This window comes from Acinonyx jubatus, chromosome B3 (assembly GCF_027475565.1).
Source record: "Acinonyx jubatus isolate Ajub_Pintada_27869175 chromosome B3, VMU_Ajub_asm_v1.0, whole genome shotgun sequence".
Lineage (NCBI taxonomy): Eukaryota > Metazoa > Chordata > Mammalia > Carnivora > Felidae > Acinonyx > Acinonyx jubatus.
This window is the reverse complement of record NC_069386.1, coordinates 41,677,958-41,695,485: the sequence shown is the minus strand read 5'-3', so window position 1 is coordinate 41,695,485 and position 17,528 is coordinate 41,677,958. Positions and strand designations below refer to the sequence as shown.

Below are 17,528 nucleotides of genomic sequence, written 5' to 3'. Positions count from 1 at the left end.
TGCCCACGTGGAAAGTATGTGCTTCTCAGAGCTCTGGAAACTTCCACTTTGATTTTGACCAGTCTCACCCTGGATTAGTGCTTGGCAAACTTGTTCCAGTTCAACTGTTGTTATGTTGGACCATCATCTGTTGGACGTTTGACCTGGTTGACCTCTCTCCATCTGTTGTTCCCTCTGGTTACTACAGAAACAAACAAAATGACTGCATGCAATCCACTTGAGGATTAATGGGGAAAATGGTACTTTCTATAAATCTAGTAGATCAAATCTAATAGATCAATATAAATGATCAAAAATACTCCTGAGCAACAGTATATCCCGACTATCTTAGTACACTGCTAAAAAAAAAAAAAAAAAAAAGTGGGAGCACATAAAGGAGTAGGACTTGGGTAATATCCTTGAGGTGGGGGTTTTAAATGAAAGGGGCGGTTATTATGGCTTGATTTATGGTTTGATTTGTTTCTCAATTTTTTTTTTTAATAGACCTGGGAAGTTTTAACGCCTGTGCTTATTTGCGGGGGTTATCTCTGCGTGACTTGGGACACGTTTGCCCATGTCCTCAGAAGAATCAGCAGTGACAGTGGACCTTTAGCACATACCGAAGACAGCTGCTTGGAAAATTAAATATGCCTGGGCATAGATTCCCAGAGGTGGTGCTTGAGCCTGAATTAGAGTAAAAATTGTAGGCAGCCTTAGGAAAACTAGATGTAGAGACACTCCATCTTCCACAAAAGGAAGTTAATAATTTAGTTCCTTATCCTGTGCTTTGGCATCACAAAGTGCTTCTCAGGGCTGTGCGTGTTCTTAATTTTAAAGACACGGGTATGTCATTTGCTTTTCTACTTTGAGAGTTATGCATGAAGAGGGGACTTAGGTCAAGTGCTTACCACCCTTTTTTTTTTTTTTTTTTTTTTAATGTCCAGTCTTCTGTGCCTAATACAGAAAGACTAAGTAGGTATGCCCTTGGTGCTGGTCCTGGGTGGGGAGTGGTTGTTGGGGAAGGTGTGGGAAGGGAAGCTGAGGTTGATGGAATAGGAGTAATATGTTCAGGAAATGGAAAAAAAAAAAGGCATTGAGAAGATCTAGGCTAAATGGAAAGTAACCTGATGACAATGCAGTGGTGCCCCTTTTATTTTGGTGTCTTACAGGAAGAAGGAATTGAGAATGAGCAAATGTTCCAAATGATTGAACTCTCTTCCCCCTGCCCCACCCCTGCCCCCACCCCCTTGCCATAACAAGCAAAACTGTTTTTCTTGGAAATGTCTGAAGTACATTTATGTGCTCTGATACTTGAAGAAGTAGGAGATAGCATCATTGGCCTTTTCCTTGTGACTCAAAATTCTCTGCTGGGTCCCAGTAGTAGCTGTTTGTCAGGAGACCCAGGTTGTTGCCCTCTGACATGTCCCATCTCATTTGACCATCTCTGAGTCTGCCTCTGGCTGGAATCCCTGTAATTGTGCTGTTGAGATAGTACTGGGGCTTCAGGCAGGATATAAAATTTCTGGGATATATCCAATAATCAAGTTGATTTTGGCCTCAGAGAGATAGCCCTCCTGTGACTTCATGCACATGGGCCTGGTGATGGGCATTGGCTTAGTGCTTGAAAGTGTTCTCTGGTTGCTCAGGGTCGTGGCTGTTAGGTGCCCAGGACATAAACTACAGAAAATAGGCAATAGGGAGAGGCCCATGCCATTGAAGGATGGTTTTTATTGCTTCCGTTTCCCAAGGTGGGGTTGGGATGAGGGGCAAGCACACTGCTTGGGAAGCATCAGGGTAGCCAGAAGGTAGAAAATAGGAATGAGGAGAAAGCCTTGGGCAGCACTTTTATTGGGGCTTCCACAGGAAAGGCAAGGTCGGGGCCAAGAGTTGAGGACTGGCTGGTTGGGATAATCCCAGTGGGCTTTGGACCATAGAGATGATGTCTGTGGTGCCTGGCCCTGGCATGACTTAGGGCAGGGGAAGTGAGGCTTGGTGCTTGACAGTTGGATAAAGAGGCTGCTGGGGGGGTGGGTATAGACTCTAGATTGGTTGGGTTGTATATGAAAGGCATTGTCCTGGCTGAGACCTTTGCTGTCTCTAAGAATTAGCTAGCCCTGGGAGGGGTAGTCTCTCTCCAGGTCTAGAAGGCTTTCAAGTGCCAGAGTATCAAGAATATAGAAAGTAGAGTTAATATGATTGGTTCTGTGATGAATGGATGCCACACTGACCAATCCAGAGTCTGAGATAAAGCAGGAAGAACAGTGGCCCCATAACGGATGGGTTGAAGTTGCTGATTGTCCAACGTGCAGATTCTTTTCAGACTTCTTTGGGGTCATTACCGTTCTCTGCTCTAACTCTGTGGCTTAAGGACAGCGGGAACCACACCTCACTACAACGTTCTGGTAGAGGTGTCCTCGTCAGTGAAGGGCATTTCCTCTGTTCTTTGCCTTATTGAGGAATGTACTTGAAGCTGGATGAAGCCTCATTTCATTAAGGAAAAGTAAGCAAATAACTAGCCTTTGAGGACTAGGGAAAGGAGAAAGCTGGGCTGCTAGGGAATTGGTTTTCCTCTCATTTCCTTTTCATTATGTATAGATTTCAATAATGTACCAAATGTCTAGCAGTCATTTTATGAGCAGGCTAAGTTATTCAAAGGTATCGGACAATTTTGGTTTACTGTGTGAGTAATACATGGTATTACAGATGGAATAGAAACTTCACATTGGCAAAAGAAAATAAAAATTACCCTATAATCCTGCCATTGGGAGGTATCTTCTGTTTGAAAAAAATTTTTTTCAATATATAAGTAGCTTTTTATGATTCTTCTTTAAAGAGCATTTCCCCCTCCACCCCCCACCGTAGCTAGATGTTTTCCAAATAATGAAATTCATAAATGAAAATGTACATATATTTTTCCTTAATTCAAATAATTGCCTTCTTTTAGGGTGGGATTCTTGTAATCTGGTAACTTTATAAATTCTGACAGCTCGAATGACCTCACTTTGAGGGGGTACTCTGGAAAGAGTGTAAGAGCCCGGGACGATGTTCTGGCGACCTTCCCAGTGTATTATGTTGGAGAATTTGGGGTGTTTATGTGGCTTTCTTGTAAGGGGTTGAAGGACTGGAAATGTGGAAATAACTTACTAGCATTGGATTTGGGCTCCCTTCTGCCTTCTTGGGGACATGGAGTAGGATGTTTGTAGTTCATAGTTGAAAAGCCAGATAATGGACATAAATCATGATCTGGGAAGTATGGTCCCTGAACAGCTGTCGGCCAGCTGCTGCATTGGTAACTCACCAAAACAGTAAGCTTTCATCTCAGAATGTTTAATTGTATCAGAAGCCATGCGGCCAGACAGTTGTCATACGGATCTGGGTTCAAATCTTGCCTGTACCATCTAATGGCTTTGCGAATACAGGCCAGTGACAAAACTCTTGAACTTGTTTGCTCAGTTGGGAAATGCTAATCACCTACCCATCTTACTGGATTGCTGTGAGAAGGGCATTGAAGGAGATAATACACGTGAAGGCCCCAGCACCATGCATGCCTGGCTGTTAATACTCAGGCAGTAAGTTACTATCTTCCTCTCGCGTATCGTGCCTTTCTATGATTTTTATGACTGTAGCAGGGTTTGAGCAGGTTATTGTCAGGAGTGACTCTGTTCTGGGCATGCCTTACAGAAAGGTAACCCAGATCCGTGTGACCACTGCCCCTTTTATTCTCCACATAATCTGGTCCAACACAGGACTGGCAAAGTCTAATGTAAGGTAGACACTGAATGCCCATGTCTAAAAGAAGGGAGGATCCTGGTGAAGAAGGTTGTTCTTATATCTAAATCAGGGATGCACCCTTTTTACTCTCTGGATGATGCTGGGATTCCTTTATTTCCAAGAAGCAAAATTGGGGCCAAAGGACAGGAGAAATGCCAAGAGGGTGTCATGTGCAGTTTCCTCCTCCTGCTTTTAGCATCTTGAATTATCCCAAGACTTCCAAGACCCCTGAGCTGGTATGTTCCCTTGCAGTTTTGGTGGGGGGGGCACAGCCAAGGGGGCACCCTGGCCCCATAGTCCTTTGCTCAGGGCTGACTTTGCCCAGGGCCGAGGTTGTACGTGGGCCCTTGGAGAAAATTAATTACCATGTCTGCTTCAGGCTGGATCTCAGCTGGCAGGTCTTGGGGGGTTTTAAACAAAAGCATGAGCCTCTCCAGAAGTAGATTAGGTAGATGTCCATTCAAGCAGGGGATTTGTACATGTTAATTCGCAGAGCAGATATCTGACCGGGAAAGGACTGTGTGACCTTATTTAGAAAAAAGGCTACACTTTGTTAACCTTTATTCCCTAAAGAAGGAAAAAATCATTACATGGCAGAAGTTCAGGCCCCATGGGGGATTTTCTGGATGATTCTTCATTTCAAGAATCTTGTTTCCATAGACATGATAAAATTATCAGTAACTTCTGCTTATCCCCACTGCATACTCTTTAAGTTGGAAAAAAGAAAACTATGCATATTTCTTGTATAGCTTAGGCTTTTGTCTCTTCCTTCCCAGGCTTAGCAGTTAAGGATATTGTTGTAGAAGAAAGAAGGAAAGAAGACAATCCTTTGAAAAGATCCTGCTTGGTACCCCCCTCCCCACCCCCATGCTTGTTCATTACTGGTAAGTGGGGAGTCGCTTGAGAGCAGATGCTCTCCGACAGCTGAACAAGTGATGTGGGGCCCCGAGAGCCTGTCATTTCAGCTCGTCCTCCAAACGTGGCTCAGATGCTGCCCCCTCCTGACGCTGTTCCAGGGCACCCTGCCCCCAGCTTAGCCCTCCTCCCTGTCTGTTCCCGTAAGCTATTCACATCTAATACCGAGAAGTCAGTGGAGTAAGGGAGATGGTGCTGATGTGAACCAAGAAGACTGGAGTCCAAAGGCCGATTTCACCACCTCCCAGCTGTGCAACTGGGCTTCTGAGCCTGGATGTTTTTCATTGCACTTCCGATTGTAATGTGTGCTGCCTTCTCAGTCTCCCAGCTAGACAACTGAACTCCTGGAAGACAGGATGTTGTTCATCCTGTTATTTCCAGTCATTTATCTAGTCTTTCATTTCTTTATACAATTACCCTCCTAGGACCCTAAGAATAGAGATGAATGTGATACGTTGTGGCACGTGGTAGGAATTACAAGCTGCTCCTGCCTTTTTTTTTTTTTTTTTTTTTTCCTCCTGGAATGCACATACGTAGTTAGGAAAGCTTTGGAGGGTTGCCTGAGCGGCTCAGTCAGTTGAGCATCCAACTCTTGATTTTGGCTCCGGTCATGATCCTAGGGTCGGGAGATCGAGCCCCTTGTGCAGCTCGAGACTGCTTGGGATTCTCCCTCTCCCCTGCCTGTGTGTTCTCTCTCTTTAAAATTAAAAAAAGCTTTGGATCTTTGTCCCCAGAAAATTCATGAAAAAGGAGCAGAACAGGGCCCTGCCTGTTGACCTTGCATGTAGCACTTTTGAGACCAGTCTTAGGAAAGGTTCTTATGGGAAAAGGTATTTCCAAGTTGAGGGATAAAGTGAGATCTCCCTGTTGAAAATTTTCCTGCCCTCTGCCAGGATAAACAAGAAAGAGAGGGGGATCAGGGTATATAACTTTTAATGAGATGAGTAGAAATTGAGAGCAAGAGGCTGAATACATGGAACAGAATCTGAAGTGCCTTGTTAAATGGAGAGTGGATATAATGATGGTGTTTCAAATGGGCTCAGCTTTATCACCTTACTCTACCTGGAGAGGCTAAACTATGATGACTCTTCATTTTGCAGAAGCAACTTCATGTGAGAAAGCCCTGAAGGACCACATTCCACTTGATCCCTTTTATTAACAAAATTGTACTTTGCAGCAAGGTGGGGTGTGGCTGGGAAGCCCTTTCAAGATTGGAGCCTGGAGGCTTCGGACTGGTTAATTGCATGTTTGCTTTTTGGCTTTCCAGTCTTTCATCATGGATGACCCCTTATCTGTAATTTCTAGGCCAAAAAAAAAAAAATCTACTTTTCTTGATGTTTTATGAAGCTAAACAGACAGTGATAACAATCTAAGCACTGGGTTTGGGAGGCAGTTAAATGGATAAAAAGGGTCAGGATGGATTTGCCTACAGTTGTCAGCCCGTGGAAGCTGTGTCCAGGCATCACCATGACTGAGTTGAGCAGTGTGGCCAACTTGGCTGGGTGTCTTATTCTTGACTCGTTTCCCCCATATATCTTCCACAGCTGCTGGCTTTGTCTGTCTATAGAGAGGATGGGCTCATTGGTTGGGCTCGGAGATGAGCTGGGTGACCGAATTCTCAGAATGCCCACTTGGCTATGGCTCATGGAGCTTGGTTATACCTCACAACCACCTATACAGCTGAGATGAGATGTCAGACGACCCCATATTCTAAGATTCGGGCTTCCTAGGTTTCAGTTGAAGATGGGAATTGGTGTCATTACAGAGCCCCGTGTGTGACGAAGGGACTCATTCAGGACCGAGGACCATTGGCTCTCCTGACCTTCCCCGTTCAGTGTGTGGGCCCGTGGGTCCAGCAGCATCTGTGTTACCTGGTAGCTTATTCAAAATGCAGGCGCTCTGGCTCCACTCAGGCTTTGTACATGAGGACCTGCTGTTGAACAGGTCGGCAGGGGATGTGTGTGCATGTTCAGGTTTGAGAACCACTGCTCCCATATGGTATTGTGGTAGGATTAGTGCTTGATTGTTCCTGGAAGTATAATATTGACTGAATGCATTTTCTTCTTAAGTAGGCTCCATGCCCAACATGGGGCTTGAACTCCTGACCCTGAGACTAAGAGTTGAGCGCTCTACTGACCCAGCCAGTCTGGCGCCCCTGCATTTTCATCTACTGTCAGTGCTTTTCCTCCTAAGGATTTGGCTATAATTTACATAAATCAGTTTTAAAAAATGAGGATATATGAATCCTCTCTGTGGGTTATGACTTTTATTCTTAGTTGATTTGCCTTCTATTGTCCACACACACATTCTCTGTTAGTTAAATATTCTTAAGCTGTAAAACAAACTATGTTCTGGAACCAAATAGGGAGGATGGTTTGTGCTCTATTTTCGTGATCTCTGTCTCTTTGCCAAGAGCCTTGGGCTGTGTCTCCCTCCCCCCAGATGATGATTTGCTCCTTTTCTGCGTTATGAGTCCCCTTAATGAGTGACTATCACTGCATTTACCACAGTATGTTGAAATTCTTGTTGACATTTCTGATGTCCATGGAGATGAGGCCCTTCTTTATTCACAGCTGCATCTCTTGTTACTAGGGCAGACTTGAAGCATAGTAGGGATTCCATGAATGTTTCCTGGGGAAATCACTGAGTGGCATTAATAGTTAAATCTGGGGGAGGGGAGTGAGGGTTCCTTAATTTTCTATTGGAACTGATAGACTTCATTGAAGAAGTTGAAATCTATGGAGGTGAAACAAAATTAAGCTAATGAGGTGGACCTTCTGCCAGATTGTTAGAATGGCTCTTCAGGACCTCTTTGGGTGAACTGCATGCTAATTTGTATTTTTCTCCACTACTTCTGGAACTTGCCATCTTAGGGAGGCAGGGTTCTTGCTTCTTAGATGAGAAGCTGTTTCCAGGGCCAGCAGTTTCTCTGGTTGATGACATTTGGAAAGCATTCCTCTGAGTTCTGTCCTGATGTTGCCGTCCCTCAGAACTCAACTCGCCTTGGTCACTCGAGGATAACAAGGGTCTCATATGATGATGATGGTTTTTCCCTGGGTGGGATTTTATGCTGAGAGAGACCCCACTCTGCTAATATAACTTGAAGCAATTTATAATTGAAAACATGTATTTACTGAAAGTTAAAAAAAAAAAAAAAGTGGGGGTGGGGTGCATTCCAGTGCCTATGTTCTTTCCTTAGTGATGGAGCTGTAGGTATTACCTGTATTGAGGTGCATTCTGGCTCCTCAGTGCTGATGCCTGAACACTGAAGGTCTTCTACTTGGTGGTTGAGAACTAAGGAAATAAGCTCAAGCTTTCCGTCTTGAGAAGTCACAGTCTAGAATTATATACCAATTACAAATAAGAATGAGATTTTTTTTTTTCCAATTAAATGTTCTGGTACTTGAGTCTAACACGAAAGTGCTTTTCTAAATATTTCTTGGTAGGTTTAAGACGTGTTGGCCTTTTTTCCTACACAGTGGGCATCACCCAGTGACCCAGTCTGTGAGGTTATGCTCAGACTTGGTGTCTTGAAAGTCATTCAAAGGCTCATAAGCTATTGATTTTTATACTTGGAGTCACTATTTGAAATAACACAGAAGCTGGTGGACAAACCCTGTGTGTTGGAAGTGACTGAAAGCTATCTGTGGCTTTCTAAGGAGCTTGGATAATGTGAAGCAGTGCTAGCAAATAAAATAAAGATTCTAGGTGAAACCACAAAGCCATCTCCATGCCAGCGTCCTGGTGGAGTGAGGTGTTTAATGTGGCGTGAACTTGCTAGATAACAGGTTCTTGATCTTGCAAGCTCTCAAAGTGGTTTCATTTAAGTGCTTTAGAAATCCTGCTTTGATTCTTCTTTGAAAAAGTATTCTAGAACAATGTTTGTCCTGACGATTCTGATTCGTCATCACGTAATGCTGTTGTGGTGTACCAAGTGAGTGGGGGTAAAACTGTCGATCCCACAAAGCATGGCCCCGAGCCTCTTGGTCAGTTTTAGGGCTGACTCTTGGAGCTCCTTTTTTTTTTTTTCTTCTTCTTCTTCTTTTTTTTTTCTAGCGTTATTATTTATTTTGAGAGACAGCAAGCACGAGCAGGGGACGGGCAGGGAGAGAGGGAGAGAGAGGATCCCAAGCAGGCTCCAAGCTGCCAGCATGGAGCCTGATGTGGGGCTTGAACTCACAAACAGTGAGATCATGGCCTGAGCTGAAACTAAGAGTCGGACACTTAAACAACCGAGCCACCAGGGTGTCCCTCTTGGAGTTTTTTTAAGCGCCCTTATGGTCAGTGGTAGGTTCTCCCACAGTCAGCTTCTCTGTCCTTTCTTGTCTCCTTAGTGGCTCTCTGGCAAAAGTGCACTTGGCAAGTTTATGGGGAATTAGGGACACGGAATGGTCAAAGGTTACGAGTTCAGCCAAGAGTGGACTGGTTTTCACCAGAAAGCGCGGGGGCTGTGAGGCAATCTCTCGATGTGCCAGAAGACATTTTTAAGATGAGGTTTGGGGTCGGTGGCTTTGTCTTGGAGAGCTGGGATAGCCAGGAGTCTAACCTGTATCCGAGTATCCATCACCGGAGTGTGAGGTAATTCGGGTGCCACGTGACTCCCGCAACCTGGTAGAATGTTTTCCACAAAACTGGCTTATTACTAGTAGAATGTTTTCCCTTAAAGATGAGTTCTTCTTACGGATAAGTATTACTCACTAATCCATTACATTTTAGGAAGGGCGTGGTGGGGGGGGTGGGAAGTGTATGGAAGGCATGAAATATTATTAAAAGAGGGGCTGGTGTGGCTGGGGGGCTCAGTCAGTGTTTCATTGTGAAACACCTGAGCATCAGACATGGGCTCAGGTCATGATCTGACTCATAGGTTGGAGCCCCACACGGGGCTCTCTGCTGCCAGTGCAGAGTCTGCTTCAGATCCTCTGTCTGTGCCATCCCCCGCCCCCCCCCCCCATGCATGTGCTTTCTCTCTTGCTCAAAAGTAAACTTAAAAAAAAAATTAAACCTTTAAAAAATTTGGCACAGCTTTAAAAGGAATGGATACGCTCAGGAGAGCCACCTAAGGGTTATTGTTAAGCAGAACAGAGATCTGTTCCTGGTATATAGGGGAGTCTGAAACCATTCATGATGAAATGACCAGTGGAAGAAAGGATTTGATCTTAGCTACTAGTGGCTTTCAGACAGAGTTAGACATGCTGTGCTGACTTCATGAGGGAGTCTAGGAATAACGCGACAGATATTTTTTTCTGGGCTTACATCTATATTTGCAATCTGTCATGATGCTCCGTGGGACATTATTTGACTTACTGAAAAAAAAAATAGGGAAATGGCCTGGATAGGACTTGAAACCAGGCTTCCTTTAAGCAAACATTTTGAAATGGAGAAGGTGGTACGGAAGTGCCAACTAAGTGTAGTTGGCCAAAATTTGCCATTCCTTACACATTCTTTCTCAAATTCTTTGCAAACAACAATTCCTGTGAGAATAAGAGGAACGAATATCCAAAATGGATGGTGGCCATTTGATTTTTTTTTTTTTTATGTCTAAAATGAATGGAAAAGGGTTTTCCTGGCCAAAATGGCTCATAGAACACATAGGGGAACAAATACTCATTGTGTCCACTGTGCTCAATTAAATAGGCATTGTGGCTGGCCTCCATACCACAAGACAAGAGGACTGCATCACCATGGATCAAACAGGGGTCCCTTTGGGCAAGGGCAGTGTGACTTGCGGTGGCCTGGTACTTTCTGAACAGGCAGGCTCACGGTAGGTAAACCTAAAGCGAGGCAAGAGGAAAAAGGGTTTTGTGGACTAAAATGCCCTTAAAATGGCCAAGAAAGACCAGGGGTATCTACTGTGGCAATCTAAAGCCCTGTCAGCGCTGACTTGAGTTGAGGCACAATGTGAAATTCCTTCTTGAGGGAGGGCTGTGGGGAAAGGAATTTTTGCGTCAATTGGACACCTTTCCCCTGCTATTTAATATGCATGTTCTTCTTGAGCAGTTAAAGATGCAGAAGAAAGATAGCATTGTTTAAAAACCGTTCTCACAGGCCCCTCTTGGCCATCTTTTCTGAACTTGGAGGCCCTGCCACAGTCCATATGTCAACATGATTTTGATGTTGAGATTTTTGGTAACTTGAGGGGGCTTGCCAGCTTGCCAGAGCATTTCTGTTGCTCATGAACAGTGCCACTGAAAAAGGCATTTCGTGCAAGTTTGGAGTTTACAAAGAGACTGCTTAAAGGTGCAATGGCAGTTTGCTAGTGGGCATGGTACAGATCATTCCAGTGAGCATGAGACAAAGGATCTTTTTCAAAAGGCTGAAAGAGTTTGAGACAGGTAAGCTTCCTTCTATGTTTTAAATAAAGGAGGAGCTTTTGTCTCTGCTCCTTGCTTTCATTTGGCCAGAGAAAATGGGTTGGGCCACCTGGGCACCCTCAGGGCTATATTCATCCCTTCTATTCCCTTTCATCCTGAGCAGGTCATGTATGTTTTGCTTGGCCTGGGTTTGTCAAATAAGCCTTTGGGGAAGGCTGGGTGGATGGACATCCGCGATGGGCCATGGAGAACGTCCATCAATTCTGTCCCTGCAAAGTCTCTACTGAAGGGGCCACCCTCCCACAAGGGTGTTGGATACTACCTTTATTTGTTGGATTGGCTCTTCCAGAGATGAAGCTTGCCCTTATATTGTCCCGGAAAAACCTTAATTCTTGGTCGGAGCTTTTCATGATTCTAAATCGTAAGGCCACCTCCTGTGGTATGGGAATGGCTGAAGTGACTTCAAGTGATTCCCAGGAAGGAAAAGACAGAGATAGAGGGATACATTTACACTGAAGGGAGTGGGCCTCTGGAAGATGGTTGTTGATTTAATTGGATGTAGTTACACCAGCAGGATTTTACAGTAGTAAATGATTTTATGCTATACCTAATGAAGGCTCGATGATCGTTTAATATTACTCAGTTTTGATTATCTGTTTTGAAGGAATCTAATAAAGGCTTGACTAAAATTTTTCGACAGGATTATTTTTCAGAGGACTGGTGACTGAGCATTATTTCTGCAGAGGGTCAAGTACTAAGACACTGGCTGAAAACCAACTAAGGGTAGTTGGGGCATAGTTGGGCCAGTGGAGACACAGCATGGCATGTGGCATGGCTTTGTGATCTTTATTGCTGTGTTCTGTCCTATGCCTACGATGGGCCTGGTGGGAGGCCCAGTGACAGGTGGCTGTGTCTTAAAGAATATGCTGGTCTAATGTTACAAGTTTCTTCAGCTGAAGGAAGCTTTACGGAATTTAGGGGCCTTATTCCTGTTGACAAGGCTTCTACTTCCTTCTTTCCTTTTAAGACAAAATAAGCATTGTCTTTCTAGGAAAGGGCATTCTAGCTTGAATTTACTAAATTGGACAACTTGTCTTAAATTCCTTCAAAACGTGGAGTTGCCAAAACAAATGCTTCCGCTTGAGAGGATATGAATGGAGTTTATTTTTTTAAGCTTTGAAGTTTCTGAGGAGGAAAGCTGTCTTTGGCATAACGGGAAAAGCCAAGGGTAGGGAGTCAGCCAAGATGGCAAGCCTATGCCACCAACTGATAGATGACCTTGGACAAGTTGCTCTGGGCACCGGGTTCTTTGCCAGAGGCACCAGGCCTCGTAAGATACGGGTTTTTCTTAAACCTTGAATTTTAGAAAGGAATGAACTGCAGTTAGGACTCGAAAATTAGTTATCACAACTGTATCGATCCATAAAGACTGAAGTTGTATATCATACATTGCTTGGTTTCTGGCCCACCTGGAGGGAGAGCGAGGGATATCATCTCTGGCTCTGGATCCAGGTTTGGAGACAGAATTTGAAGACATGAACACACAGGCAGAACAGGCTGTGCTGGGAGAACAGCCACTTGGAAAAATGCAAGTCAGTGTGAAATACAAAGGCTGGGTGATAAATAGTCTTGGACTTGGGTTTTCATGTCACCTTTGTCTCCTTTCTTATGCTTGAGTGTTTGGTAACAACATTGAGGCTGAGCCTTTGATTTTAACTGTCGTGGATCCCAGAGATGAGCTAGAGGAAAACCATTGTGTGAAGCCCAGAAGGTTTTGACTTCACAGCTCTGTTGGCTATGTTAGCAAATACTCCTTGATGAGCTGGCCACTGTGATCCGTACTACCTGGATTTACATCGCCTGTCTTTGAGCTCTGCTGCAACTGAGTTAGCAAAACACCCTCAATAGCCATTCTATCTTGTTTACTTAATTTCAGAAGTAACAGGTGTTCAGTGAAGATAATCGGAGATGTAGAAAAGCATAAAAAAGAAAAGCATACAAATCATCCATGGAGTGTGAAACAAACAGGCTGACCCTCTTCAAAATTGACCCTGAATGTTTGGTCTGTAGCACTGAGATTGGAGCTAACCATCCACAGATACTTGGGATCAACAAGGACTTCTCACCTATCTTGGTGTGGTTTATATTTTTTCTACACTGAGCGTGAATCTTCCACTTACTGAAACTTGTAGCACTGACTTCTCTACTTAATCCAAATGTGCTTTTATACACTGAGAGGCTTCTTGAGTGATTAGAGTGGATTCACTAAATGTCACCACCTTTGAAAGCGCCTTAGGAAAGGGATTTTCCTTCTGTGGAGCGAAAAGGAAGTTACAATGTCCACCTCCTTCTTTAGCCTTTCTCTTCTTGGAAATTCCCAGCCATCCTGGTGGCCGTATGCCTACCCTTGGTTGTGCGTACTCTGTGGAACTGTCCTGTATGCCCTGCCCTGTTTCCTCTCTTGGCTCTTCTCCAGCTGGGGCTTTTCTAGAAAGGTTTTTTTTTCCTTGCTTGTAACTTATTTTCATGTCCTTTGATCTGTTCCTTCTTTGTCCTGTGAGCTTGTCCAAGAACAAGGAAGAATAAGGATGCCTTAGTTTCTAGGAGCAGGTGGTCCTTCTGTAGTGAGGCTCACAGTTGTTGTTCTCGGTCATGACAATCTCCCTTTGATTTATGGTTTTCAGCAAGCTGTATAGTATCAAAGATTCAGGGTCCAAACTGGGGTCAAAGAATACCTGGTTTGGGTGCCACATTTGCCCATTTCTGGAACTGTTCAATTCTGCACCTTGATTCATCAGCAGAATCCATTGCATGTAAAGCTTATGAAATAACTATAAAATTGTAAACTAATTCGCAGAGATTTTCCGTTGACCAACTTTTCGTCCTTTCTTGGCATACAGGGTCATAGCTCTAGGTTTTGTGTTTATGTTTAACTCTAATAGGTCTTTTGGGTATACAAAGTTAGAGACCACATTTATGGATTAGAAGACTTAATATGGTTAATATATCATGCCCCCCAAAGTGACCTAAAAGGTCAATGTAATGTAAATCAAAATCCCAAAAGCATATTTGAAAATGTTTGCTAAGATACCAGCAAGTTGCTTCTAAAATTTACGTGGAAATGGAAAGAACACCAAGTAGCAAAAACCAGCAAGTTGCTTCTAAAATTTACGTGGAAATGGAAAGAACACCAAGTAGCAAAAACGATTTTAGAAACAGGACCTAGCTTTAGGGCTTCTACTACCTCATTTCAAGGTTCATTATAAAGCAACAGAAATCAAGACAGTGTGGCATTGGTGTCAGGGCAGATGATATTATTAATTATTGTGTTATTGTATTATGTATAATTCCAAAGCATATTAGATCCACTGAACATGCTAGAGAAGTTCAGAAATGGACCCACGCATGTCAGGTGAACAGATTTTCATCAAACGGGCCACAGTAATTGGAGAATGAATCATCCTTTCAACAAGTGAGGCTACAACAATTGGGGTATCTGTATGGAAAAAAGGAACCTAGATCCTTAGGTTACAGGATATGAAAAAAATTAACCCCAGACAGATCATAGACCTAAAAACTCTGATAGTTCTGTTTTTTTAATATACTTTTTTAATGTTTATTTTTGAGAGAGAGAGAGACAGAGCATGAGAGGCGGAGGGGCGGAGAGAGAGAGGGAGACAGAGAATCCAAAGCAGGCTCCAGGCTCTAGGCTCTGAGCTGTCAGTGCAGAGCCCGACTTGGGGCTCAAACCAGAAACTGTGAGATTATGACTTGAGCTGAAGTCAGACGCTTAACTGACTGAGCCACCCAGGTGCCCCAAAACTCTGATAGTTCTTTGACACTGTTGTAATTGGCATAAGGGAGGAACCGTGCTAAGTGCGGAGAGGCCAACAAAGGAGGAAATGGTGTTTCCTTTGGTACCCCCCGTCCCCATGCTCGACCATTGTTAATATGGTCCTCTTTTAGTTGGGTAATAACCTAACAAAACCAGAAAGCCATGTTTCTTAGTGGTACCTTCAGATTTTCTTTCTCCCACTTGTTTTTCTCTTCATCTTACTTTGTTAGTGAATCTGTCTTTAGCCTATGCACAATGCTCAGGAAAAGTTATCTTAAACAAACTTGTACTAAAATGTACTAGGAAATCCTGCCATTTAAACAATACTATGGTGTCATGTTAGTAAGCAAAGAATGCTTCTGTTCAGCCAGTTTTCTTCAGGCGGCTCTGTCCTAAGGTGGCGCCCACTGGAGCCCTCCTATCCTCTAACTGGGGTGTGGGGAGCATGGCTGGTGTGCAAGTCTTAGCTCTGAGTTTGTCTGGTGGCTGCAGGCTGCAGCACTTGGTGGACTTGTCAGCACTACAGGGGTGGCTCTGTCTTTGTGTATAAACCGTGTAGATAGATGGTAGCTGAAACTCTATGTCCGTGTCTTTCCTTCCACGTGCTCGGTTAAAGATGGCTTTGTGAATCAGTAAGGAGCAAAGTACGGAATTCACAACTGATGGGTGAGGAAGGTAAAAGAAGTTGTCCCCAAATGCAATCTGTGATGTGTGGTGGTGGGGCGCCTGCCTCTGTGGGGCCAGGGAAGAGCGTGTGCTTTGGGTAGTCTGAACTTGGTTCTGAGGTTAACCAAAGGTCATTGAATGCCTTGAAGCCGATTACATGAGGGCTAAGTCAGTGACAGATCTAGTATCGTTATTTTTTTTAATCTTTATTTTCTATTGAACACATATACAGAGAGCATTTACTTTTTGGCAGGCATTGTTCTAGATGTGGGGGAAAACTATCTGGAACGAGACCCGTGAAGATCTGGCCGTTGTGGAGGCCATGTTCCAGGAGTAAAGGCTTCCTGGTACTTCCCTCATTTGTCTCTTGTTTGGAACACTAACCTTAATTCCAGCCAACTGTGATATCTCTGGGAGGAAAGGATCTCTCTGTTTTCTGAGATCATTTGTGTGTGTCGCAGCTTCTAAGAGTATGAGAGTTGTTAAAGCATATCATTTAGTGGCAGGTTGTGAAAGGGCTTAGGCTACACTCAAGGAAACTGGACATGTCACACCTTTTCTAAGAGTGGTGAGAGAAGAATGACCAGTCTCCCCAGGAGTGCCTTGTAAGTAGGAAATGGTCAGCAAATATGTTTTGAGCAAATGGATGTCTGCATGGGATAATCACATGGATCCTTCTACAAACATCCCACTGGTACCCAGCTCTTCAGAATAACATTTTGAATTCCTAGGATGTGTGCTAACCCTAGGTAAGATGAGAGTCCTCCTGCCAGGAGGTGCTTTGATTACTTTCTGGAGTGTTCTTAATAAGCAAGCTCTCCTGCAGGTTGGGGGAGTCTTAAATTGGCAATGTGTTTGAAACCGGTCACATTGTCTCCTGAGTTCTCTCTGGGGTCTTGGATGCTTTCATATGGTAGAAATGGGCCTTACTCTGTAGTTCTAAATATCTTTATGGTTTAGAGTGACACCCTAGAGCCCCAGGTGACAATGGCCAATTCCATTCCCATTGTTGAGCAGAAAAACATCATTTGAAAGTCATGTGTGAGTAGAACAGCATTCAGAAAGGGTATTAATCTTCTTAGACATTATACCAGGGAAGCAGAATGCTTCTTCTTAAGCCTCCCCCAACTGTTGGCTTATGTATACATTTGTCATTTCAGCGTGTATGTAAGATGAATGAACTACAGATTATTTTTTGTACTTAATGATGACAAATTATTAAATGTTGTCACTTCTTTTTAGCTTAAAAACACTTGCTGAGCTGTGTGTAAGTGACTTAAGGGTTGGCAGGGAACTTAAAACCCAGTGTTTCCCAAAGACTGATGCATGGATTGGTTTAAAAGTCAACAGGAGAAAAAATATATTTTTCATTAAAATAAATCAGTTCAAAGATCTGCCTTTTATTTGAAAGATCTTATCCTTCTTTTTAGGTTTTTAAATGGCTATTTTTTTTTTTAAAACTTAATTTTGGACAGAAAGAGCAGGAGTGGGAGAGGGGCAGAAAGAGGTACAGAGAGAATCCCAAGCAGCCTCTGTGTTGTCTGTGTATAGACTGAGGTGGGACTCGATCCTATAAACTGAAATCATGACCTGAGCTGAAATCAAGTCATCTGCTTAACTGAGCCACCCAGATGCCCCTAAAGTGGCTGTTTTTGTTTATTTATTTTATTATATTTATTTATTTTGAGAGAAAGATCGTGAGTGGGGGAGGGGCAGAGGGAGAGGGAGACATAGAATCTGGAGCAGACTCCAGGCTCTGAGCTGTCAGCACAGAGCCTGACGTGGGCCTCGAACTCACGAACCATGAGATCACGCCTGAGCTGAAGTTGGATTCTGAACTGGCATAGCCACCCCGGTACCCCTAAAGTGGCTGTTTTTAATGAAATGATGTTGCAAGGTGTTTTCCTTAGAGGAGGACATCAAAGCCCAAGTTACCTGTCAAACTAGTTTGGAAAAGAGTGGGGATTTTTTGCTATGGAACACCAAACTCTGGTAACCACTTACCTAGTTGAAAACAACATTTGATCTTGAAGTTGTCCTCTTATTACCAA

The 17,528-nt window shown here is 43.6% G+C and overlaps 1 protein-coding gene across 10 annotated transcripts in view; it reads left to right on the top strand.

Moving 5' to 3' along the window:
- TLN2 (talin 2) overlaps positions 1-17,528 on the top strand; it is a 433,652-nt gene that overhangs the window by 82,906 nt on the left and 333,218 nt on the right. The gene's annotated exons all lie outside the window — the stretch shown is intronic.